Here is a 27,167-nt window from a genome sequence, read left to right on the forward strand (position 1 = left end):
GGGACCCCTGACCTTACCGGGTCCTGTATTTACTCGTCCAGGCTCCCTGACCTTATTAGGTCCTGTAATGGCTATTCTGGAGCCCCTGACCCTAATGGATCCTATAATGGCGATTCTGGGTCCTCTGCTCTTACGAGGTCCTCTAACAAGCTATTCAGGGGCTCCCTGACCCTACTGTATCCTGTATTTGATATTCTGGGGCGCCCTGACTTTACTGAGTCCTGTAATGGCTATTTTGGGGCTCCTGACCTTACCTGGTACTGTAATGCCTGTTCAGGCACCACTTGACCTCACCAGGTTCTACAATGCCTAATATGGGGCCTCCTGACCTTACCGGGTCCTGTAATGGCTATTCAGAGGCCCTCTGATTTTACTGGATACTGTCTGTGCAATTGTAGCCCCCCCCCCGACATTACTGGGTCCTGTAATGAAGATCGTGGGTTCCCCTGAACTTACTGGGCCCATTACAGGGGGCCCTGACATTACTGGGTGTTATAATGGCTATTCTGGGCTCACTGCCAACCTTACAGGGTCCTGTAATGTCTTATCTGGGGTTCCTGACCTTACCTGGTCCGGTAATGCCTATTCAGGGCCCTACTGACCTAACCAAGTCCTACAATGATGATTCTGAGGACCTCTTACCTTTCTAGATCATCAAATGGCTATTCTGGGGCCCCCACCAGTGGTGTGTAGTAGTGGTCGGTGAGGTCTCTCTGGTGTATTATAGTGACACAGTGGTATGTAGTAGTGATCACTGAGATCTGATTCCCCTATATACACCACCTCTATATAGATCTTTATATCACTAGAGGGGTCACCAGGAGGAGGAAGGAGGTCCCGATTCCTCTATATAGATCTTTACATCACTAGAGGGATTACCAGCAGGAGGAAGGAGGTCCTGATTCCTCTATATAGATCTTTATATCACTAGAGGGATTACCAGCAGGAGGAAGGAGGTCCTGATTCCTCTATATAGATCTTTATATCACTAGAGGGGTCACCAACAGGAGGAAGGAGGTCCTGATTCCTCTATATAGATCTTTATATCACTAGAGGGGTCACCAGCAGGAGGAAGGAGGTCCTGATTTCTCTATATAGATCTTTATATCACTAGAGGGATCACCGGCAGGAGGAAGGAGGTCCTGATTCCTCTATATAGATCTTTATATCACTAGAGGGGTCACCAGCAGGAGGAAGGAGGTCCCGATTCCTCTATATAGATCTTTATATCACTAGAGGGGTCACCAGCAGGAGGAAGGAGGTCCTGATTTCTCTATATAGATCTTTATATCACTAGAGGGATCACCGGCAGGAGGAAGGAGGTCCTGATTCCTCTATATAGATCTTTATATCACTAGAGGGGTCACCAGCAGGAGGAAGGAGGTCCCGATTCCTCTATATAGATCTTTATATCACTAGAGGGATCACCGGCAGGAGGAAGAAGGTCCTGATTCCTCTATATAGATCTTTATATCACTAGAGGGGTCACCAACAGGAGGAAGGAGGTCCTGATTCCTCTATATAGATCTTTATATCACTAGAGGGGTCACCAGCAGGAAGAAGGAGGTCCTGATTTCTCTATATAGATCTTTATATCACTAGAGGGATCACCAGCAGGAGGAAGGAGGTCCTGATTTCTCTATATAGATCTTTATATCACTAGAGGGGTCACCAGCAGGAAGAAGGAGGTCCTGATTTCTCTATATAGATCTTTATATCACTAGAGGGGTCACCAGCAGGAAGAAGGAGGTCCTGATTTCTCTATATAGATCTTTATATCACTAGAGGGGTCACCAGCAGGAAGAAGGAGGTCCTGATTTCTCTATATAGATCTTTATATCACTAGAGGGGTCACCAGCAGGAAGAAGGAGGTCCTGATTTCTCTATATAGATCTTTATATCACTAGAGGGATCACCGGCAGGAGGAAGGAGGTCCTGATTCCTCTATATAGATCTTTATATCACTAGAGGGGTCACCAGTGGGAGGAAGGAGGTCCTGATTCCTCTATATAGATCTTTATATCACTAGAGGGGTCACCAGCAGGAAGAAGGAGGTCCTGATTTCTCTATATAGATCTTTATATCACTAGAGGGATCACCGGCAGGAGGAAGGAGGTCCTGATTCCTCTATATAGATCTTTATATCACTAGAGGGATCACCAGGAGGAAGGAGGTCCTGATTCCTCTATATAGATCTTTAGTGAGACTTCATTTAGAAAACTGAGTCCAGTTCTGCAGACCTCATATCAGGAAAGACTTCAAGAACTTATTATGTACAGTCTGGAGGAAAGAAGGGAAAGGATGGACATGACTGAAACCTTTAAATACAATAAGGGGGTGAATAAGGTGGTGGAGGGCCGGATTTCCAGTATGAAGATAAGGTGAAGAACACGGGGGACATGACCTCAAACTTGGAGGAAATTCCAAACTCAGTATTATTTTACTGAAAGAGTAGTTGATACTTGGAATAAACTTCCAGCAGAGGTAGTGAGACAGTCTAAAGGGAGTGAATTCTCACATTCTCAGGACAAACTTAGATCTATAGTCAGATAAAAAAGTTACCGAAAAAAAAATAAAAAATGGGCAGACGTGATGGACCACTTGGTCTTTTTTTTTTCCGCCGTCGCTCTTCTATATTTGCTGTGTGTGGTATGTGATAGTCACACATTGGTGTGTAGTAGTGATCGGTGAGGCCTGTCAGTGGTGTGGGGGAGGGGAGGACGCACCTCAGGCATAGGAGTGGTGGAGCAGGTTTGGTGAGCGGTGTGCAGGTTCTGCAGACTCGGAGTGGGGGGGTCTCTGCACTCTGGTCGCATTCTATGAGGTGAGCAGCTTCAGGTGGGCTGTATGGGGGTACCTTACACTGTGCGGGATATATGGGGGGGTGTTATATGGTGTGTGGGGGCAGGAACGGTGACCGGTACACACACAGGAATTCACATACACAGGTGAGTGTTGTGACGTTTATATCTCTCCATAGTAATGGAGGACAAGGTGAGATACAATGTGACTTGTGTTATTTATACACAACCGGCACTTCCTGTAAGACAATTACACATTATATATTGTATATTATCACACCGCTCTGTATAATAGCTCTGAGTATATACCACCGCTCTGTATAATAACAAAGAATGTTATTGCATTATTGTAACTACAGAGAACTTCATTATAACACTATGGGGGAGATTTGCTAAAACGGGTGCACACAGAATGTTCATACCGGTAGTAACCAATCAACTTCCAGGTTTTATTGTCAAAGTTTATTAGAAAAACCTGAAGCTGGAAGCTGATTGATTATTATTTAAAACTGCACCTTATTCTGTGTGCTCCAGTTTTAGTAAATCTCCCACAGCGTGGGTATATTACAAGCATTGTGAGGATGATTGTGTGGTGTGGTGTGGTGTGGGGTCTGGTTGGGTATTATGAGGACAGGTTGGAATGATGATGATTGTGTGGTGTGGGGTCTGGTTGGGTATTATGAGAACATGTTGGGATGATGATGATTGCATGGTGTGGGGTCTGGTTGGGTATTATGAGGACAGGTTGGGATGATAATTGTGTGGTGTGGGGTCTGGTTGGGTATTATGAGGACAGGTTGGGATGATGATGATTGTGTGGTGTGGGGTCTGGTTGGGTAATATGAGGACAGGTTGGGATGATGATGATTGTGTGGTGTGGGGTCTGGTTGGGTATTATGAGGACAGGTTGGGATAATGATGATGATTGTGAGGTGTGGGGTCTGGTTGGGTTTTATGAGGACAGGTTGAGATGATGATTGTGTGGTGTAGGTTCTGGTTGGGTATTATGAGGACAGGTTGGGATGATGATGATGATTGTATGGTGTGGAGTCTGGTTGGGTATTATGAGGACAGGTTGGGATGATGATGATGATTGTGAGGTGTGGGGTCTGGTTGGGTTTTATGAGGACAGGTTGGGATGATGATGATGATTGTGTGGTGTGGGGTCTGGTTGGGTAATATGAGGACATGTTGGGATAATGATGATTGTGTGGTGTGGGGTCTGGTTGGGTATTATGAGGACAGGTTGGGATAAAGATGGTTGTGTGGTGTGGGGTCTGGTTGGGTATTATAAGGACAGGTTGGGATGATGATGATGATTGTGTGGTGTGGGGTCTGGTTGGGTATTATGAGGACAGATTGGGATGATTATGATTGTGTGGTGTGGGGTCTGGTTGGGTTTTATGAGGACAGGTTGGGATGATGATGATTGTGTGGTGTGGGGTCTGGTTGGGTATTATGAGGATAGGTTAGGATGATGATGATGATTGTGAGGTGTGGGGTCTGGTTGGGTAATATGAGAACATGTTGGGATGATGATGATTGTGAGGTGTGAGGTCTGGTTGGGTATTATGAGGACAGGTTGGGATGATGATGATTGTGAGGTGTGGGGTCTGGTTGGGTATTATGAGGACAGGTTGGGATGATGATGATTGCGTGGTGTGGGGTCTGGTTGGGTATTATGAGGACAGGTTGGGATGATGATGATTGTGTGGCGTGGGGTCTGGTTGGGTATTATGAGGACAGGTTGGGATGATGATGATGATGATGATTGTGTGGTGTGGGGTCTGGTTGGGTATTATGAGGACAGGTTGGGATGATGATGATTGTGTGGTGTGGGGTCTGGTTGGGTATTATGAGGAACGGTTGGAATGATGATGATTGTGTGGTGGCGGGTCTGGTTGGGTATTATGAGGACAGGTTGGGATGATGAAGATTGTGTGGTGTGGGGTCTGGTTGGGTATTATGAGGACAGTTTGGGTTGATGATGATTGTGTGGTGTGAGGTCTGGTTGGGTATTATGAGAACATGTTGGGATGATGATGATTGTGTGGTGTGGGGTCTGGTTGGGTATTATGAGGACAGGTTGGGATGTTGGTGATGATTGTGTGGTATGGGGTCTGGTTGGGTTTTATGAGGACAGGTTGGGATGTTGGTGATGATTGTGTGGTATGGGGTCTGGTTGGGTTTTATGAGGACAGGTTGGTGATGATGAAGATGATGATTGTGTGGTGTGGGGTCTGGTTGGGTATTATGTGGACAGGTTGGGATGATGAAGATTGTGGGGTGTAGGGTCTGGTTGGGTATTATGAGGACAGGTTGGGATGATGATGATTGTATGGTGTGGGGTCTGGTTGGGTATTATGAGGACAGGTTGGGGTGATGAAGATTGTGAGGTGTGAGGTCTGGTTGGGTATTATGAGGACAGGTTGGGATGATGATGATGATTATTGTGAGGTGTGGGGTCTGGTTGGGTAATATGAGGACAGGTTGGGATGATGATGATTGTGTGGTGTGGGGTCTGGTTGGGTATTATGAGGACAGATTGGGATGATGATTGTGTGGTGTGGGGTCTGGTTGGGTATTATGAGAACATGTTGGGATGATGATGATTGTGTGGTGTGGGGTCTGGTTGGGTAATATGAGGACAGGTTGGTATGATGATGATTGTGTGGTGTGGGGTCTGGTTGGGTAATATGAGGACAGGTTGGGATGATGATGATTGTGTGGTGTGGGGTCTGGTTGGGTATTATGAGGAGAGGTTGGGATGATGATGATGATTGTGTGGTGTGGGGTCTGGATGGGTATTATGAGAACATTTTGGGATGATGAAGATTGTGTGGTGTGAGGTCTGGTTGGGTATTATGAGAACATGTTGGGATGATGATGATGATTGTGTGGTGTGGGGTCTGGTTGGGTATTATGAGGACAGTTTGGGTTGATGATGATTGTGTGGTGTGGTGTCTGGTTGGGTATTATGAGGACAGGTTGGAATGATGATGATGATTGTGTGGTGTGGGGTCTGGTTGGGTATTATGAGGACAGGTTGGGATGATGATGATGATCATTGTGTGGTGTGGGATCTGGTTGGGTATTATGAGGACAGGTTGGGGTGATGAAGATTGTGTGGTGTGGGGTCTGGTTGGGTGTAATGAGGACAGGTTGGGATGATGATGATTGCGTGGTGTGAGGTCTGGTTGGGTAATATGAGGACAGGTTGGGATGATGATGATGATTGTGTGGTGTGAGGTCTGGTTGGGTAATATGAGGACAGGTTGGGGTGATGATGATGATTGTGTGGTGTGGGGTCTGGTTGGGTTTTATGAGGACAGGTTGGGATGATGATGATTGTGAGGTGTGGGGTCTGGTTGGGTATTATAAGGACAGGTTGGGATGATGATGATTGTGTGGTGTGGGGTCTGGTTGGGTATTATGAGGACAGGTTGGGATGATGATGATTGTGAGGTGTGGGGTCTGGTTGGGTATTATAAGGACAGGTTGGGATGATGATGATTGTGAGGTGTGGGGTCTGGTTGGGTATTATAAGGACAGGTTGGGATGATGATGATTGTGTGGTGTGGGGTCTGGTTGGGTATTATGAGGACAGGATGGGATGATGATGATTGTGTGGTGTGGGGTCTGGTTGGGTATTATGAGGACAGGTTGGGATGAGGATGATTGTGTGGTGTGGGGTCTGGTTGGGTATTATGTGGACAGGTTGGGATGATGAAGATTGTGTGGTGTGAGGTCTGGTTGGGTTTTATGAGGACAGGTTGGGATGATGATGATGATTGTGTGGTGTGGGGTCTGGTTGGGTATTATGAGGATAGGTTGGGATGATGATGATTGTGTGGTGTGGGGTCTGGTTGGGTAATATGAGGACAGGTTGGGATGATGATGATTGTGAGGTGTGGGGTCTGGTTGGGTAATATGAGGACAGGTTGGGATGATGATGATTGTGTGGTGTGGGGTCTGGTTGGGTATTATGAGGACAGGTTGGGGTGATGAAGATTGTGTGGTATGGGGTCTGGTTGGGTATTATGAGGACAGGTTGGGGTGATGAAGATTGTGTGGTGTGGGGTCTGGTTGGGTGTAATGAGGACAGGTTGGGGTGATGATGATTGTGTGGTGTGGGGTCTGGTTGGGTATTATGAGGACAGGTTGGGATGATGATGATGATTGTGTGGTGTGGGGTCTGGTTGGGTATTATGAGGACAGGTTGGGATGATGATGATGATTGTGAGGTGTGGGGTCTGGTTGGGTATTATGAGGACAGGTTGGGATGATGATGATTGTGTGGTGTGGGGTCTGGTTGGGTATTATGAGGACAGGTTGGGATGATGATGATGATTGTGTGGTATGGGGTCTGGTTGGGTATTATGAGGACAGGTTGGGGTGATGAAGATTGTGTGGTGTGGGGTCTGGTTGGGTGTAATGAGGACAGGTTGGGATGATGATGACTGTGTGGTGTAGGGTCTGGTTGGGTAATATGAGGACAGGTTGGGATGATGATGATTGTGTGGTGTGGAGTCTGGTTGGGTATTATGAGGACAGGTTGGGATATTGATGATTGCATGGTGTGGGGTCTGGTTGGGTATTACGAGGACAGGTTGGAATGATGATGATGATTGTGTGGTGTGGGGTCTGGTTGGGTATTATGAGGACAGGTTGGGGTGATGAAGATTGTGTGGTGTGGGGTCTGGTTGGGTATTATGTGGACAGGTTGGGATGATGATGATTGCATGGTGTGGGGTCTGGTTGGGTATTACGAGGACAGGTTGGAATGATGATGATGATTGTGTGGTGTGGGGTCTGGTTGGGTATTATGAGGACAGGTTGGGATGATGATGATTGTATGGTGTGGGGTCTGGTTGGGTATTATGAGGACAGGTTGGGGTGATGAAGATGATTGTGTGGTGTGGGGTCTGGTTGGGTATTATGAGGACAGGTTGGGATGTTGGTGATGATTGTGTGGTATGGGGTCTGGTTGGGTTTTATGAGGACAGGTTGGGATGTTGGTGAGGATTGTGTGGTATGGGGTCTGGTTGGGTTTTATGAGGACAGGTTGGGATGATGGTGATGATTGTGTGGTGTGGGGTATGATTGGGTAATATAAGGACAGGTTGGAATGATGATGATTGTATGGTGTGGGGTCTGGTTGGGTTTTATGAGGACAGGTTGGGATGATGATGATTGTGTGGTGTGGGGTCTGGTTGGGTATTATGAGGACAGGTTGAGATGATGGTGATTTTGTGGTGTGGGGTCTGGTTGGGTATTATGAGGACAGGTTGGGATGATGATGATGATGATGATTGTAAGGTGTGGGGTCTGGTTGGGTAATATGAGGACAGGTTGGGATGATGATGATTGTGGGGTGTAGGGTCTGGTTGGGTATTATGAGGACAGGTTGGGATGATGATGATTGTATGGTGTGGGGTCTGGTTGGGTATTATGAGGACAGGTTGGGGTGATGAAGATGATTGTGTGGTGTGGGGTCTGGTTGGGTATTATGAGGACAGGTTGGGATGTTGGTGATGATTGTGTGGTATGGGGTCTGGTTGGGTTTTATGAGGACAGGTTGGGATGTTGGTGAGGATTGTGTGGTATGGGGTCTGGTTGGGTTTTATGAGGACAGGTTGGGATGATGATGATGATTGTGTGGTGTGGGGTATGATTGGGTATTATAAGGACAGGTTGGAATGATGATGATTGTATGGTGTGGGGTCTGGTTGGGTTTTATGAGGACAGGTTGGGATGATGGTGATTTTGTGGTGTGGGGTCTGGTTGGGTATTATGAGGACAGGTTGGGATGATGATGATGATTGTATGGTGTGGAGTCTGGTTGGGTATTATGAGGACAGGTTGGGGTGATGATGATTGTGTGGTGTGAGGTCTGGTTGGGTAATATGAGGACATGTTGGGATGATGAAGATTGTGTGGTGTGGGGTCTGGTTGGGTTTTATGAGGACAGGTTGGGATGATGATGATGATGATTGTGTGGTGTGGGGTCTGGTTAGGTATTATGGGGACAGGTTGGGATGATGATTGTGTGGTGTGGGGTCTGGTTGGGTATTATGAGGACAGGTTGGGATGATGATGATTGTGTGGTGTGGGGTCTGGTTGGGTATTATGAGAACAGGTTGGGATGATGATGATGATTGTGTGGTGTGGGGTCTGGTTGGGTTTTATGAGGACAGGTTGGGATGATGATGATTGTGTGGTGTCTGGTTGGGTTTTATGAGGACAGGTTGGGATGATGATGATAATTGTGTGGTGTGGGGTCTGGTTGGGTAATATGAGGACAGGTTGGGATGATGATGATTGTTTGGTGTGGGGTCTGGTTGGGTATTATGAGGACAGGATGGGATGATGATGATTGTGTGGTGTGGGGTCTGGTTGGGTTTTATGAGGACAGGTTGGGGTGATGATGATGATTGTGTGGTGTGGGGTCTGGTTGGGTAAAATGAGGACAGGTTGGGATGATGATGATTGTGAGGTATGGGGTCTGGTTGGGTAATATGAGGACAGGTTGGGATGATGATGATTGTGTGGTGTGGGGTCTGGTTGGGTATTATGAGGACACGTTAGGATGATGATTGTGTGGTGTGAGGTCTGGTTGGGTATTATGAGGACAGGTTGGGGTGATGATGATGATTGTGTGGTGTGGGGTCTGGTTGGGTAAAATGAGGACAGGTTGGGATGACGATGATTGTGAGGTGTGGGGTCTGGTTGGGTAATATGAGGACAGGTTGGGATGATGATGATTGTGTGGTGTGGGGTCTGGTTGGGTATTATGAGGACAGGTTAGGATGATGATTGTGTGGTGTGAGGTCTGGTTGGGTATTATGAGGACAGGTTGGGATGATGATGATTGTGAGGTGTGGGGTCTGGTTGGGTAATATGAGGACAGGTTGGGATGATGATGATTGTGTGGTGTGGGGTCTGGTTGGGTATTATGAGAACAGGTTGGGATGATGATTGTGTGGTGTGAGGTCTGGTTGGGTATTATGAGGACAGGTTGGGATGATGATGATTGTGAGGTGTGGGGTCTGGTTGGGTAATATGAGGACAGGTTGGGATGATGATGATTGTGTGGTGTGGGGTCTGGTTGGGTATTATGAGGACAGGTTGGGATGATGATGATTGTGTGGTGTCTGGTTGGGTTTTATGAGGACAGGTTGGGATGATGATGATGATTGTATGGTGTGGGGTCTGGTTGGGTATTATGAGGACAGGTTGAGGTGATGATGATTGTGTGGTGTGGGGTCTGGTTGGGTTTTATGAGGACAGGTTGGGATGTTGGTGATGATTGTGTGGTATGGGGTCTGGTTGGGTTTTATGAGGACAGGTTGGGATGTTGGTGATGATTGTGTGGTATGGGGTCTGGTTGGGTTTTATGAGGACAGGTTGGGATGATGATGATGATTGTGTGGTGTGGGGTATGATTGGGTATTATAAGGACAGGTTGGAATGATGATGATTGTGTGGTGTGGGGTCTGGTTGGGTTTTATGAGGACAGGTTGGGATGATGATGATTGTGTGGTGGAGGGTCTGGTTGGGTATTATGAGGACAGGTTGAGATGATGGTGATTTTGTGGTGTGGGGTCTGGTTGGGTATTATGAGGACAGGTTGGGATGATGATGATGATGATGATGATGATGATGATTGTGAGGTGTGGGGTCTGGTTGGGTTTTATGAGGACAGGTTGGGATGATGATGATGATTGTATGGTGTGGAGTCTGGTTGGGTATTATGAGGACAGGTTGGGGTGATGATGATTGTGTGGTGTGAGGTCTGGTTGGGTAATATGAGGACATGTTGGGATGATGAAGATTGTGTGGTGTGGGGTCTGGTTGGGTTTTATGAGGACAGGTTGGGGTGATGATGATTGTGTGGTGTGGGGTCTGGTTGGGTATTATGAGGACAGGTTGGGATGATGATGATGATGATTGTGTGGTGTGGGGTCTGGTTGGGTATTATGAGGATAGGTTGGGATAATGATGATTGTGTGTTGTGGGGTCTGGTTGGGTATTATGGGGACAGGTTGGGATGATGATTGTGTGGTGTGGGGTCTGGTTGGGTATTATGAGGACAGGTTGGGATGATGATGATTGTGTGGTGTGGGGTCTGGTTGGGTATTATGAGAACAGGTTGGGATGATGATGATGATTGTGTGGTGTGGGGTCTGGTTGGGTATTATGAGGACAGGTTGGGGTGATGAAGATGATTGTGTGGTATTGGGTCTGGTTGGGTATTATGAGGATAGGTTGGGATGATGATGATGATTGTGTGGTGTGGGGTCTGGTTGGGTTTTATGAGGACAGGTTGGGATGATGATGATTGTGTGGTGTCTGGTTGGGTTTTATGAGGACAGGTTGGGATGATGATGATGATTGTGTGGTGTGGGGTCTGGTTGGGTAATATGAGGACAGGTTGGGATGATGATGATGATTGTGTGGTGTGGGGTCTGGTTGGGTATTATGAGGACTGGTTGGGGTGATGATGATTGTGTGGTGTGGAGTCTGGTTGGGTATTATGAGGACAGGTTGGGATGATGATGATGATTGTGTGGTGTGGGGTCTGGTTGGGTATTATGAGGACAGGTTGGGGTGATGAAGATTGTGTGGTGTGGGGTCTGGTTGGGTGTAATGAGGACAGGTTGGGATGATGATGATTGCGTGGTGTGAGGTCTGGTTGGGTAATATGAGGACAGGTTGGGATGATGATGATTGTGTGGTGTGGAGTCTGGTTGTTTTTTATGAGGACAGGTTGGAATGATATTGATTGTGTGGTGTGGGGTCTGGTTGGGTATTATGAGGACAGGTTGGGATGATGATATTGATTGTGTGGTGTGGGGTCTGGTTGGGTATTATAAGGACAGATTGGGATGATGATGATTGTGAGGTGTGGGGTCTGGTTGGGTATTATAAGGACAAGTGGGGATGATGATGATTGTGTGGTGTGGGGTCTGGTTGGGTATTATGAGGAGAGGTTGGGATGATGATGATTGTGTGGTGTGGGGTCTGGTTGGGTATTATGAGGACGTGTTGGGATGATGATGATTGTGTGGTGTGGGGTCTGGTTGGGTATTATGAGGACAGGTTGGGATGAGGATGATTGTGTGGTGTGGGGTCTGGTTGGTTATTATGTGGACAGGTTTGGATGATGAAGATTGTGTGGTGTGGGGTCTGGCTGGGTTTTATGAGGACAGGTTGGGATGATGATGATGATGATTGTGTGGTGTGGGGTCTGGTTGGGTAATATGAGGACAGGTTGGGATGATGATGATTGTGGGGTGTAGGGTCTGGTTGGGTATTATGAGGACAGGTTGGGATGATGATGATTGTATGGTGTGGGGTCTGGTTGGGTATTATGAGGACAGGTTGGGGTGATGAAGATGATTGTGTGGTGTGGGGTCTGGTTGGGTATTATGAGGCAGGTTGGTATGATGAAGATTGTGTGGTGTGGGGTCTGGTTGGGTATTATGAGGACAGTTTGGGTTGATGATGATTGTGTGGTGTGAGGTCTGGTTGGGTATTATAAGAACATGTTGGGATGATGATGATTGTGTGGTGTGGGGTCTGGTTGGGTATTATGAGGACAGGTTGAGGTGATGATGATTGTGTGGTGTGGGGTCTGGTTGGGTATTATGAGGACAGGTTGGGATGTTGGTGATGATTGTGTGGTATGGGGTCTGGTTGGGTTTTATGAGGACAGGTTGGGATGTTGGTGATGATTGTGTGGTATGGGGTCTGGTTGGGTTTTATGAGGACAGGTTGGGATGATGATGATGATTGTGTGGTGTGGGGTTTGGTTGGGTTTTATGAGGACAGGTTGGGATGATGATGATTGTGTGGTGTGGGGTCTGGTTGGGTATTATGAGGACAGGTTGAGATGATGGTGATTTTGTGGTGTGGGGTCTGGTTGGGTATTATGAGGACAGGTTGGGATGATGATGATGATGATGATGATGATTGTGAGGTGTGGGGTCTGGTTGGGTTTTATGAGGACAGGTTGGGATGATGATGATGATTGTATGGTGTGGAGTCTGGTTGGGTATTATGAGGACAGGTTGGGGTGATGATGATTGTGTGGTGTGAGGTCTGGTTGGGTAATATGAGGACATGTTGGGATGATGATGATGATTGTATGGTGTGGAGTCTGGTTGGGTATTATGAGGACAGGTTGGGGTGATGATGATTGTGAGGTGTGGGGTCTGGTTGAGTATTATGAGGACAGGTTGGGATGATGATGATGATTGTGTGGTGTGGGGTCTGGTTGGTTATTATGAGGATAGGTTGGGATGATGATGATTGTGTGTTGTGGGGTCTGGTTGGGTATTATGGGGACAGGTTGGGATGATGATTGTGTGGTGTGGGGTCTGGTTGGGTATTATGAGGACAGGTTGGGATGATGATGATTGTGTGGTGTCTGGTTGGGTTTTATGAGGACAGGTTGGGATGATGATGATGATTGTGTGGTGTGGGGTCTGGTTGGGTAATATGAGGACATGTTGGGATGATGATGATTGTGTGGTGTGGGGTCTGGTTGGGTTTTATGAGGACAGGTTGGGATGATGATGATGATGACTGTGTGGTGTGGGGTCTGGTTAGGTATTATGGGGACAGGTTGGGATGATGATTGTGTGGTGTGGGGTCTGGTTGGGTATTATGAGGACAGGTTGGGATGATGATGATTGTGTGGTGTGGGGTCTGGTTGGGTATTATGAGAACAGGTTGGGATGATGATGATGATTGTGTGGTGTGGGGTCTGGTTGGGTTTTATGAGGACAGGTTGGGATGATGATGATTGTGTGGTGTCTGGTTGGGTTTTATGAGGACAGGTTGGGATGATGATGATAATTGTGTGGTGTGGGGTCTGGTTGGGTAATATGAGGACAGGTTGGGATGATGATGATTGTTTGGTGTGGGGTCTGGTTGGGTATTATGAGGACAGGATGGGATGATGATGATTGTGTGGTGTGGGGTCTGGTTGGGTTTTATGAGGACAGGTTGGGGTGATGATGATGATTGTGTGGTGTGGGGTCTGGTTGGGTAAAATGAGGACAGGTTGGGATGATGATGATTGTGAGGTGTGGGGTCTGGTTGGGTAATATGAGGACAGGTTGGGATGATGATGATTGTGTGGTGTGGGGTCTGGTTGGGTATTATGAGGACAGGTTAGGATGATGATTGTGTGGTGTGAGGTCTGGTTGGGTATTATGAGGACAGGTTGGGGTGATGATGATGATTGTGTGGTGTGGGGTCTGGTTGGGTAAAATGAGGACAGGTTGGGATGACGATGATTGTGAGGTGTGGGGTCTGGTTGGGTAATATGAGGACAGGTTGGGATGATGATGATTGTGTGGTGTGGGGTCTGGTTGGGTATTATGAGGACAGGTTAGGATGATGATTGTGTGGTGTGAGGTCTGGTTGGGTATTATGAGGACAGGTTGGGATGATGATGATTGTGAGGTGTGGGGTCTGGTTGGGTAATATGAGGACAGGTTGGGATGATGATGATTGTGTGGTGTGGGGTCTGGTTGGGTATTATGAGAACAGGTTGGGATGATGATTGTGTGGTGTGAGGTCTGGTTGGGTATTATGAGGACAGGTTGGGATGATGATGATTGTGAGGTGTGGGGTCTGGTTGGGTAATATGAGGACAGGTTGGGATGATGATGATTGTGTGGTGTGGGGTCTGGTTGGGTATTATGAGGACAGGTTGGGATGATGATGATTGTGTGGTGTCTGGTTGGGTTTTATGAGGACAGGTTGGGATGATGATGATGATTGTATGGTGTGGGGTCTGGTTGGGTATTATGAGGACAGGTTGAGGTGATGATGATTGTGTGGTGTGGGGTCTGGTTGGGTTTTATGAGGACAGGTTGGGATGTTGGTGATGATTGTGTGGTATGGGGTCTGGTTGGGTTTTATGAGGACAGGTTGGGATGTTGGTGATGATTGTGTGGTATGGGGTCTGGTTGGGTTTTATGAGGACAGGTTGGGATGATGATGATGATTGTATGGTGTGGGGTCTGGTTGGGTATTATGAGGACAGGTTGAGGTGATGATGATTGTGTGGTGTGGGGTCTGGTTGGGTTTTATGAGGACAGGTTGGGATGTTGGTGATGATTGTGTGGTATGGGGTCTGGTTGGGTTTTATGAGGACAGGTTGGGATGTTGGTGATGATTGTGTGGTATGGGGTCTGGTTGGGTTTTATGAGGACAGGTTGGGATGATGATGATGATTGTGTGGTGTGGGGTATGATTGGGTATTATAAGGACAGGTTGGAATGATGATGATTGTATGGTGTGGGGTCTGGTTGGGTTTTATGAGGACAGGTTGGGATGATGATGATTGTGTGGTGGAGGGTCTGGTTGGGTATTATGAGGACAGGTTGAGATGATGGTGATTTTGTGGTGTGGGGTCTGGTTGGGTATTATGAGGACAGGTTGGGATGATGATGATGATGATGATGATGATGATGATTGTGAGGTGTGGGGTCTGGTTGGGTTTTATGAGGACAGGTTGGGATGATGATGATGATTGTATGGTGTGGAGTCTGGTTGGGTATTATGAGGACAGGTTGGGGTGATGATGATTGTGTGGTGTGAGGTCTGGTTGGGTAATATGAGGACATGTTGGGATGATGAAGATTGTGTGGTGTGGGGTCTGGTTGGGTTTTATGAGGACAGGTTGGGGTGATGATGATTGTGTGGTGTGGGGTCTGGTTGGGTATTATGAGGACAGGTTGGGATGATGATGATGATGATTGTGTGGTGTGGGGTCTGGTTGGGTATTATGAGGATAGGTTGGGATAATGATGATTGTGTGTTGTGGGGTCTGGTTGGGTATTATGGGGACAGGTTGGGATGATGATTGTGTGGTGTGGGGTCTGGTTGGGTATTATGAGGACAGGTTGGGATGATGATGATTGTGTGGTGTGGGGTCTGGTTGGGTATTATGAGAACAGGTTGGGATGATGATGATGATTGTGTGGTGTGGGGTCTGGTTGGGTATTATGAGGACAGGTTGGGGTGATGAAGATGATTGTGTGGTATTGGGTCTGGTTGGGTATTATGAGGATAGGTTGGGATGATGATGATGATTGTGTGGTGTGGGGTCTGGTTGGGTTTTATGAGGACAGGTTGGGATGATGATGATTGTGTGGTGTCTGGTTGGGTTTTATGAGGACAGGTTGGGATGATGATGATGATTGTGTGGTGTGGGGTCTGGTTGGGTAATATGAGGACAGGTTGGGATGATGATGATGATTGTGTGGTGTGGGGTCTGGTTGGGTATTATGAGGACTGGTTGGGGTGATGATGATTGTGTGGTGTGGAGTCTGGTTGGGTATTATGAGGACAGGTTGGGATGATGATGATGATTGTGTGGTGTGGGGTCTGGTTGGGTATTATGAGGACAGGTTGGGGAGATGAAGATTGTGTGGTGTGGGGTCTGGTTGGGTGTAATGAGGACAGGTTGGGATGATGATGATTGCGTGGTGTGAGGTCTGGTTGGGTAATATGAGGACAGGTTGGGATGATGATGATTGTGTGGTGTGGAGTCTGGTTGTTTTTTATGAGGACAGGTTGGAATGATATTGATTGTGTGGTGTGGGGTCTGGTTGGGTATTATGAGGACAGGTTGGGATGATGATGATGATTGTGTGGTGTGGGGTCTGGTTGGGTATTATAAGGACAGATTGGGATGATGATGATTGTGAGGTGTGGGGTCTGGTTGGGTATTATAAGGACAAGTTGGGATGATGATGATTGTGTGGTGTGGGGTCTGGTTGGGTATTATGAGGAGAGGTTGGGATGATGATGATTGTGTGGTGTGGGGTCTGGTTGGGTATTATGAGGACGTGTTGGGATGATGATGATTGTGTGGTGTGGGGTCTGGTTGGGTATTATGAGGACAGGTTGGGATGAGGATGATTGTGTGGTGTGGGGTCTGGTTGGTTATTATGTGGACAGGTTTGGATGATGAAGATTGTGTGGTGTGGGGTCTGGTTGGGTTTTATGAGGACAGGTTGGGATGATGATGATGATGATTGTGTGGTGTGGGGTCTGGTTGGGTAATATGAGGACAGGTTGGGATGATGATGATTGTGGGGTGTAGGGTCTGGTTGGGTATTATGAGGACAGGTTGGGATGATGATGATTGTATGGTGTGGGGTCTGGTTGGGTATTATGAGGACAGGTTGGGGTGATGAAGATGATTGTGTGGTGTGGGGTCTGGTTGGGTATTATGAGGCAGGTTGGTATGATGAAGATTGTGTGGTGTGGGGTCTGGTTGGGTATTATGAGGACAGTTTGGGTTGATGATGATTGTGTGGTGTGAGGTCTGGTTGGGTATTATAAGAACATGTTGGGATGATGATGATTGTGTGGTGTGGGGTCTGGTTGGGTATTATGAGGACAGGTTGAGGTGATGATGATTGTGTGGTGTGGGGTCTGGTTGGGTATTATGAGGACAGGTTGGGATGTTGGTGATGATTGTGTGGTATGGGGTCTGGTTGGGTTTTATGAGGACAGGTTGGGATGTTGGTGATGATTGTGTGGTATGGGGTCTGGTTGGGTTTTATGAGGACAGGTTGGGATGATGATGATGATTGTGTGGTGTGGGGTTTGGTTGGGTTTTATGAGGACAGGTTGGGATGATGATGATTGTGTGGTGTGGGGTCTGGTTGGGTATTATGAGGACAGGTTGAGATGATGGTGATTTTGTGGTGTGGGGTCTGGTTGGGTATTATGAGGACAGGTTGGGATGATGATGATGATGATGATGATGATTGTGAGGTGTGGGGTCTGGTTGGGTTTTATGAGGACAGGTTGGGATGATGATGATGATTGTATGGTGTGGAGTCTGGTTGGGTATTATGAGGACAGGTTGGGGTGATCATGATTGTGTGGTGTGAGGTCTGGTTGGGTAATATGAGGACATGTTGGGATGATGATGATGATTGTATGGTGTGGAGTCTGGTTGGGTATTATGAGGACAGGTTGGGGTGATGATGATTGTGAGGTGTGGGGTCTGGTTGAGTATTATGAGGACAGGTTGGGATGATGATGATGATTGTGTGGTGTGGGGTCTGGTTGGTTATTATGAGGATAGGTTGGGATGATGATGATTGTGTGTTGTGGGGTCTGGTTGGGTATTATGGGGACAGGTTGGGATGATGATTGTGTGGTGTGGGGTCTGGTTGGGTATTATGAGGACAGGTTGGGATGATGATGATTGTGTGGTGTCTGGTTGGGTTTTATGAGGACAGGTTGGGATGATGATGATGATTGTGTGGTGTGGGGTCTGGTTGGGTAATATGAGGACATGTTGGGATGATGATGATTGTGTGGTGTGGGGTCTGGTTGGGTTTTATGAGGACAGGTTGGGATGATGATGATGATGACTGTGTGGTGTGGGGTCTGGTTAGGTATTATGGGGACAGGTTGGGATGATGATTGTGTGGTGTGGGGTCTGGTTGGGTATTATGAGGACAGGTTGGGATGATGATGATTGTGTGGTGTGGGGTCTGGTTGGGTATTATGAGAACAGGTTGGGATGATGATGATGATTGTGTGGTGTGGGGTCTGGTTGGGTTTTATGAGGACAGGTTGGGATGATGATGATTGTGTGGTGTCTGGTTGGGTTTTATGAGGACAGGTTGGGATGATGATGATAATTGTGTGGTGTGGGGTCTGGTTGGGTAATATGAGGACAGGTTGGGATGATGATGATTGTTTGGTGTGGGGTCTGGTTGGGTATTATGAGGACAGGATGGGATGATGATGATTGTGTGGTGTGGGGTCTGGTTGGGTTTTATGAGGACAGGTTGGGGTGATGATGATGATTGTGTGGTGTGGGGTCTGGTTGGGTAAAATGAGGACAGGTTGGGATGATGATGATTGTGAGGTGTGGGGTCTGGTTGGGTAATATGAGGACAGGTTGGGATGATGATGATTGTGTGGTGTGGGGTCTGGTTGGGTATTATGAGGACAGGTTAGGATGATGATTGTGTGGTGTGAGGTCTGGTTGGGTATTATGAGGACAGGTTGGGGTGATGATGATGATTGTGTGGTGTGGGGTCTGGTTGGGTAAAATGAGGACAGGTTGGGATGACGATGATTGTGAGGTGTGGGGTCTGGTTGGGTAATATGAGGACAGGTTGGGATGATGATGATTGTGTGGTGTGGGGTCTGGTTGGGTATTATGAGGACAGGTTAGGATGATGATTGTGTGGTGTGAGGTCTGGTTGGGTATTATGAGGACAGGTTGGGATGATGATGATTGTGAGGTGTGGGGTCTGGTTGGGTAATATGAGGACAGGTTGGGATGATGATGATTGTGTGGTGTGGGGTCTGGTTGGGTATTATGAGAACAGGTTGGGATGATGATTGTGTGGTGTGAGGTCTGGTTGGGTATTATGAGGACAGGTTGGGATGATGATGATTGTGAGGTGTGGGGTCTGGTTGGGTAATATGAGGACAGGTTGGGATGATGATGATTGTGTGGTGTGGGGTCTGGTTGGGTATTATGAGGACAGGTTGGGATGATGATGATTGTGTGGTGTCTGGTTGGGTTTTATGAGGACAGGTTGGGATGATGATGATGATTGTATGGTGTGGGGTCTGGTTGGGTATTATGAGGACAGGTTGAGGTGATGATGATTGTGTGGTGTGGGGTCTGGTTGGGTTTTATGAGGACAGGTTGGGATGTTGGTGATGATTGTGTGGTATGGGGTCTGGTTGGGTTTTATGAGGACAGGTTGGGATGTTGGTGATGATTGTGTGGTATGGGGTCTGGTTGGGTTTTATGAGGACAGGTTGGGATGATGATGATGATTGTATGGTGTGGGGTCTGGTTGGGTATTATGAGGACAGGTTGAGGTGATGATGATTGTGTGGTGTGGGGTCTGGTTGGGTTTTATGAGGACAGGTTGGGATGTTGGTGATGATTGTGTGGTATGGGGTCTGGTTGGGTTTTATGAGGACAGGTTGGGATGATGATGATGATTGTGTGGTGTGGGGTATGATTGGGTATTATAAGGACAGGTTGGAATGATGATGATTGTATGGTGTGGGGTCTGGTTGGGTTTTATGAGGACAGGTTGGGATGATGATGATTGTGTGGTGGAGGGTCTGGTTGGGTATTATGAGGACAGGTTGAGATGATGGTGATTTTGTGGTGTGGGGTCTGGTTGGGTATTATGAGGACAGGTTGGGATGATGATGATGATGATGATGATGATGATGATTGTGAGGTGTGGGGTCTGGTTGGGTTTTATGAGGACAGGTTGGGATGATGATGATGATTGTATGGTGTGGAGTCTGGTTGGGTATTATGAGGACAGGTTGGGGTGATGATGATTGTGTGGTGTGAGGTCTGGTTGGGTAATATGAGGACATGTTGGGATGATGAAGATTGTGTGGTGTGGGGTCTGGTTGGGTTTTATGAGGACAGGTTGGGGTGATGATGATTGTGTGGTGTGGGGTCTGGTTGGGTATTATGAGGACAGGTTGGGATGATGATGATGATGATTGTGTGGTGTGGGGTCTGGTTGGGTATTATGAGGATAGGTTGGGATAATGATGATTGTGTGTTGTGGGGTCTGGTTGGGTATTATGGGGACAGGTTGGGATGATGATTGTGTGGTGTGGGGTCTGGTTGGGTATTATGAGGACAGGTTGGGATGATGATGATTGTGTGGTGTGGGGTCTGGTTGGGTATTATGAGAACAGGTTGGGATGATGATGATGATTGTGTGGTGTGGGGTCTGGTTGGGTATTATGAGGACAGGTTGGGGTGATGAAGATGATTGTGTGGTATTGGGTCTGGTTGGGTATTATGAGGATAGGTTGGGATGATGATGATGATTGTGTGGTGTGGGGTCTGGTTGGGTTTTATGAGGACAGGTTGGGATGATGATGATTGTGTGGTGTCTGGTTGGGTTTTATGAGGACAGGTTGGGATGATGATGATGATTGTGTGGTGTGGTGTCTGGTTGGGTTTTATGAGGACAGGTTGGGGTGATGATGATTGTGTGGTGTGGGGTCTGGTTGGGTAATATGAGGACAGGTTGGGATGATGATGATGATTGTGTGGTGTGGGGTCTGGTTGGGTATTATGAGGACTGGTTGGGGTGATGATGATTGTGTGGTGTGGAGTCTGGTTGGGTATTATGAGGACAGGTTGGGATGATGATGATGATTGTGTGGTGTGGGGTCTGGTTGGGTATTATGAGGACAGGTTGGGGAGATGAAGATTGTGTGGTGTGGGGTCTGGTTGGGTGTAATGAGGACAGGTTGGGATGATGATGATTGCGTGGTGTGAGGTCTGGTTGGGTAATATGAGGACAGGTTGGGATGATGATGATTGTGTGGTGTGGAGTCTGGTTGTTTTTTATGAGGACAGGTTGGAATGATATTGATTGTGTGGTGTGGGGTCTGGTTGGGTATTATGAGGACAGGTTGGGATGATGATGATGATTGTGTGGTGTGGGGTCTGGTTGGGTATTATAAGGACAGATTGGGATGATGATGATTGTGAGGTGTGGGGTCTGGTTGGGTATTATAAGGACAAGTTGGGATGATGATGATTGTGTGGTGTGGGGTCTGGTTGGGTATTATGAGGAGAGGTTGGGATGATGATGATTGTGTGGTGTGGGGTCTGGTTGGGTATTATGAGGACGTGTTGGGATGATGATGATTGTGTGGTGTGGGGTCTGGTTGGGTATTATGAGGACAGGTTGGGATGAGGATGATTGTGTGGTGTGGGGTCTGGTTGGTTATTATGTGGACAGGTTTGGATGATGAAGATTGTGTGGTGTGGGGTCTGGTTGGGTTTTATGAGGACAGGTTGGGATGATGATGATGATGATTGTGTGGTGTGGGGTCTGGTTGGGTAATATGAGGACAGGTTGGGATGATGATGATTGTGGGGTGTAGGGTCTGGTTGGGTATTATGAGGACAGGTTGGGATGATGATGATTGTATGGTGTGGGGTCTGGTTGGGTATTATGAGGACAGGTTGGGGTGATGAAGATGATTGTGTGGTGTGGGGTCTGGTTGGGTATTATGAGGCAGGTTGGTATGATGAAGATTGTGTGGTGTGGGGTCTGGTTGGGTATTATGAGGACAGTTTGGGTTGATGATGATTGTGTGGTGTGAGGTCTGGTTGGGTATTATAAGAACATGTTGGGATGATGATGATTGTGTGGTGTGGGGTCTGGTTGGGTATTATGAGGACAGGTTGAGGTGATGATGATTGTGTGGTGTGGGGTCTGGTTGGGTATTATGAGGACAGGTTGGGATGTTGGTGATGATTGTGTGGTATGGGGTCTGGTTGGGTTTTATGAGGACAGGTTGGGATGTTGGTGATGATTGTGTGGTATGGGGTCTGGTTGGGTTTTATGAGGACAGGTTGGGATGATGATGATGATTGTGTGGTGTGGGGTTTGGTTGGGTTTTATGAGGACAGGTTGGGATGATGATGATTGTGTGGTGTGGGGTCTGGTTGGGTATTATGAGGACAGGTTGAGATGATGGTGATTTTGTGGTGTGGGGTCTGGTTGGGTATTATGAGGACAGGTTGGGATGATGATGATGATGATGATGATGATTGTGAGGTGTGGGGTCTGGTTGGGTTTTATGAGGACAGGTTGGGATGATGATGATGATTGTATGGTGTGGAGTCTGGTTGGGTATTATGAGGACAGGTTGGGGTGATGATGATTGTGTGGTGTGAGGTCTGGTTGGGTAATATGAGGACATGTTGGGATGATGATGATGATTGTATGGTGTGGAGTCTGGTTGGGTATTATGAGGACAGGTTGGGGTGATGATGATTGTGAGGTGTGGGGTCTGGTTGAGTATTATGAGGACAGGTTGGGATGATGATGATGATTGTGTGGTGTGGGGTCTGGTTGGTTATTATGAGGATAGGTTGGGATGATGATGATTGTGTGTTGTGGGGTCTGGTTGGGTATTATGGGGACAGGTTGGGATGATGATTGTGTGGTGTGGGGTCTGGTTGGGTATTATGAGGACAGGTTGGGATGATGATGATTGTGTGGTGTCTGGTTGGGTTTTATGAGGACAGGTTGGGATGATGATGATGATTGTGTGGTGTGGGGTCTGGTTGGGTAATATGAGGACAGGTTGGGATGATGATGATTGTGTGGTGTGGGGTCTGGTTGGGTATTATGAGGATAGGTTGGGATGATGATGATGATTGTGTGGTGTGGGGTCTGGTTGGGTTTTATGAGGACAGGTTGGGATGATGATGATTGTGTGGTGTCTGGTTGGGTTTTATGAGGACAGGTTGGGATGATGATGATGATTGTGTGGTGTGGGGTCTGGTTGGGTAATATGAGGACAGGTTGGGATGATGATGATTGTGTGGTGTGGGGTCTGGTTGGGTAATATGAGGACAGGTTGGGATGATGATGATTGTGTTGTGTGGGGTCTGGTTGGTTATTATGAGGACAGGTTGGGGTGATGATGATGATTGTGTGGTGTGGGGTCTGGTTGGGTAATATGAGGACAGGTTGGGATGATGATGATTGTGTGGTGTGGGGTCTGGTTGGGTATTATGAGGATAGGTTGGGATGATGATGATGATTGTGTGGTGTGGGTTCTGGTTGGGTTTTATGAGGACAGGTTGGGATGATGATGATTGTGTGGTGTCTGGTTGGGTTTTATGAGGACAGGTTGGGATGATGATGATGATTGTGTGGTGTGGGGTCTGGTTGGGTAATATGAGGACAGGTTGGGATGATGATGATTGTGTGGTGTGGGGTCTGGTTGGGTAATATGAGGACAGGTTGGGATGATGATGATTGTGTGGTGTGGGGTCTGGTTGGGTATTATGAGGACAGGTTGGGGTGATGATGATTGTGTGGTGTAGGGTCTGGTTGGGTAATATGAGGACAGGTTGGGGTGATGATGATTGTGTGGTGTAGGGTCTGGTTGGGTATTATGAGGACAGGTTGGGATGATGATGATGATTGTGTGGTGTAGGGTCTGGTTGTGTAATATGAGGACAGGTTGGGGTGATGATGATGATTGTGTGGTGTGAGGTCTGGTTGGGTATTATGAGGACAGGTTGGGATGATGATGATTGTGAGGTGTGGGGTCTGGTTGGGTAATATGAGGACAGGTTGGGATGATGATGATTGTGTGGTGTGGGGTCTGGTTGGGTATTATGAGGACAGGTTGGGATGATGATGATTGTGAGGTGTGGGGTCTGGTTGGGTAATATGAGGACAGGTTGGGATGATGATGATGATTGTATGGTGTGGAGTCTGGTTGGGTATTATGAGGCAGGTTGGTATGATGAAGATTGTGTGGTGTGGGGTCTGGTTGGGTATTGTGAGAACATGTTGGGATGATGATGATTGTATGGTGTGGGGTCTGGTTGGGTATTATGAGGACAGGTTGTGGTGATGATGATTGTGTGGTGTGGGGTCTGGTTGGGTATTATGAGGACAGGTTGGGATGTTGGTGATGATTGTGTGGTATGGGGTCTGGTTGGGTTTTATGAGGACAGGTTGGGATGTTGGTGATGATTGTGTGGTATGGGGTCTGATTGGGTATTATAAGGACAGGTTGGAATGATGATTGTATGGTGTGGGGTCTGGTTGGGTTTTATGAGGACAGGTTGGGATGATGATGATTGTGTGGTGTGGGGTCTGGTTGGGTATTATGAGGACAGGTTGAGATGATGGTGATTTTGTGGTGTGGGGTCTGGTTGGGTATTATGAGGACAGGTTGGAATGATGATGATGATGATGATGATGATGATTGTGAGGTGTGGGGTCTGGTTGGGTTTTATGAGAACAGGTTGGGATGATGATGATGATTGTATGGTGTGGAGTCTGGTTGGGTATTACGAGGACAGGTTGGGGTGATGATGATTGTGTGGTGTGAGGTCTGGTTGGGTAATATGAGGACATGTTGGGATGATGAAGATTGTGTGGTGTGGGGTCTGGTTGGGTTTTATGAGGACAGGTTGGGGTGATGAAGATTGAGTGGTGTGGGGTCTGGTTGGGTATTATGAGGACAGGTTGGGATGATGATGATGATGATGATTGTGTGGTGTGGGGTCTGGTTGGGTATTATGAGGATAGGTTGGGATGATGATGATGATTGTGTGGTGTGGGGTCTGGTTGGGTATTATGAGGACAGGCTGGGGTGATGAAGATGATTGTGTGGTATTGGGTCTGGTTGGGTATTATGAGGATAGGTTGGGATGATGATGATGATTGTGTGGTGTGGGGTCTGGTTGGGTTTTATGAGGACAGGTTGGGATGATGATGATTGTGTGGTGTCTGGGTTTTATGAGGACAGGTTGGGATGATGATGATGATTGTGTGGTGTGGGGTCTGGTTGGGTAATTTGAGGACAGGTTGGGATGATGATGATTGTGTGGTGTGGGGTCTGGTTGGGTATTATGAGGACAGGTTGGGGTGATGATGATGATTGTGACGTGTGGGGTCTGGTTGGGTAATATGAGGACAGGTTGGGATGATGATGATTGTGTGGTGTGGGGTCTGGTTGGGTATTATGAGGACAGGTTGGGGTGATGATGATTGTGTGGTGTAGGGTCTGGTTGGGTAATATGAGGACAGGTTGGTGTGATGACGATTGTGTGGTGTAGGGTCTGGTTGGGTATTATGAGGACAGGTTGGGATGATGATGATGATTGTGTGGTGTAGGGTCTGGTTGTGTAATATGAGGACAGGTTGGGGTGATGATGATGATTGTGTGGTGTGAGGTCTGGTTGGGTATTATGAGGACAGGTTGGGATTATGATGATTGTGAGGTGTGGGGTCTGGTTGGGTAATATGAGGACAGGTTTGGATGATGATGATTGTGTGGTGTGGGGTCTGGTTGGGTATTATGAGGACAGGTTGGGATGATGATGATGATTGTGTGGTGTGGGGTCTGGTTGGGTATTATGAGGACAGGTTGGGATGATGATGATTGTGAGGTGTGGGGTCTGGTTGGGTAATATGAGGACAGGTTGGGATGATGATGATTGTGTGGTGTGGGGTCTGGTTGGGTTTTACGAGGACAGGTTGGGATGATGATGATTGTGTGGTGTCTGGATGGGTTTTATGAGGACAGGTTGGGATGATGATGATTGTATGGTGTGGAGTCTGGTTGGGTAATATGAGGACAGGTTGGGGTGATGATGATTGTGTGGTGTGGGGTCTGGTTGGGTATGATGAGGACAGGTTGGGATGATGATGATGATTGTGTGGTGTGAGGTCTGGTTGGGTAATATGAGGACAGGTTGGGATGATGATGATGATGATTGTGTGGTGCGGGGTCTGGTTGGGTATTATGAGGACACGTTGGGATGATGATGATTGTGTGGTGTGGGGTCTGGTTGGGTATTATGGGGACAGGTTGGGATGATGATTGTGTGGTGTCGGGTCTGGTTGGGTATTAGGAGGACAGGTTGGGATGATGATGATTGTGTGGTGTGGGGTCTGGTTGGGTAATATGAGGACAGGTTGGGATGATGATTGTGTGGTGTGGGGTCTGGTTGGGTATTATGAGGATAGGTTGGGGTGATGAAGATGATTGTGTGGTATTGGGTCTGGTTGGGTATTATGAGGATAGATTGGGATGATGATGATGATTGTGTGGTGTGGGGTCTGGTTGGGTTTTATGAGGACAGGTTGGGATGATGATGATGATGATTGTGTGGTGTGGGGTCTGGTTGGGTAATATGAGGACAGGTTGGGATGATGATGATTGTGGGGTGTGGGGTCTGGTTGGGTATTATGAGGACAGGTTGGGATGATGATGATGATTGTGTGGTGTAGGGTTTGGTTGTGTAATATGAGGACAGGTTGGGGTGATGATGATTGTGTGGTGTAGGGTCTGGTTGGGTAAAATGAGGACAGGTTGGGGTGATGATGATTGTGTGGTGTAGGGTCTGGTTGGGTATTATGAGGACAGGTTGGGATCATGATGATGATTGTGTGGTGTAGGGTCTGGTTGTGTAATATGAGGACAGGTTGGGGTGATGATGATTGTGTGGTGTGGGGTCTGGTTGGGTATTATGAGGACAGGTTGGGATGATGATGATGATTGTGTGGTGTGGGGGTCTGGTTGGGTATTATGAGAACAGGTTGGGATGATGATGATGATTGTGTGGTGTGAGGTCTGGTTGGGTATTATGAGGACAGGTTGGGATGATGATGATTGTGAGGTGTGGGGTCTGGTTGGGTAATATGAGGACAGGTTGGGATGATGATGATTGTGTGGTGTGGGGTCTGGTTGGGTTTTATGAGGACAGGTTGGGATGATCATGATGATGGTGTGGTGTGGGGTCTGGTTGGGTAATAT

General features: G+C 47.4%; 1 protein-coding gene across 4 annotated transcripts in view; it reads left to right on the forward strand.

The window, feature by feature from the left end:
* Positions 1-2,679: 2,679 nt before the first annotated feature.
* The window catches only part of LOC141129525 (vang-like protein 1), a 53,867-nt gene continuing 29,379 nt past the window's right edge, over positions 2,680-27,167 (forward strand). For 2 of the 4 annotated variants that reach the window (XM_073617609.1, XM_073617610.1), the window contains exon 1: positions 2,687-2,824. The gene's annotated coding sequence lies outside the window, so the exon portion shown is untranslated. Of the gene's footprint in view, positions 2,825-27,167 lie in introns of all 4 variants that reach the window. The other 2 variants (XM_073617611.1, XM_073617612.1) reach the window with 2 other exon arrangements.

This window comes from Aquarana catesbeiana, linkage group LG02 (genome assembly GCF_042186555.1).
Source record: "Aquarana catesbeiana isolate 2022-GZ linkage group LG02, ASM4218655v1, whole genome shotgun sequence".
NCBI lineage: Eukaryota > Metazoa > Chordata > Amphibia > Anura > Ranidae > Aquarana > Aquarana catesbeiana.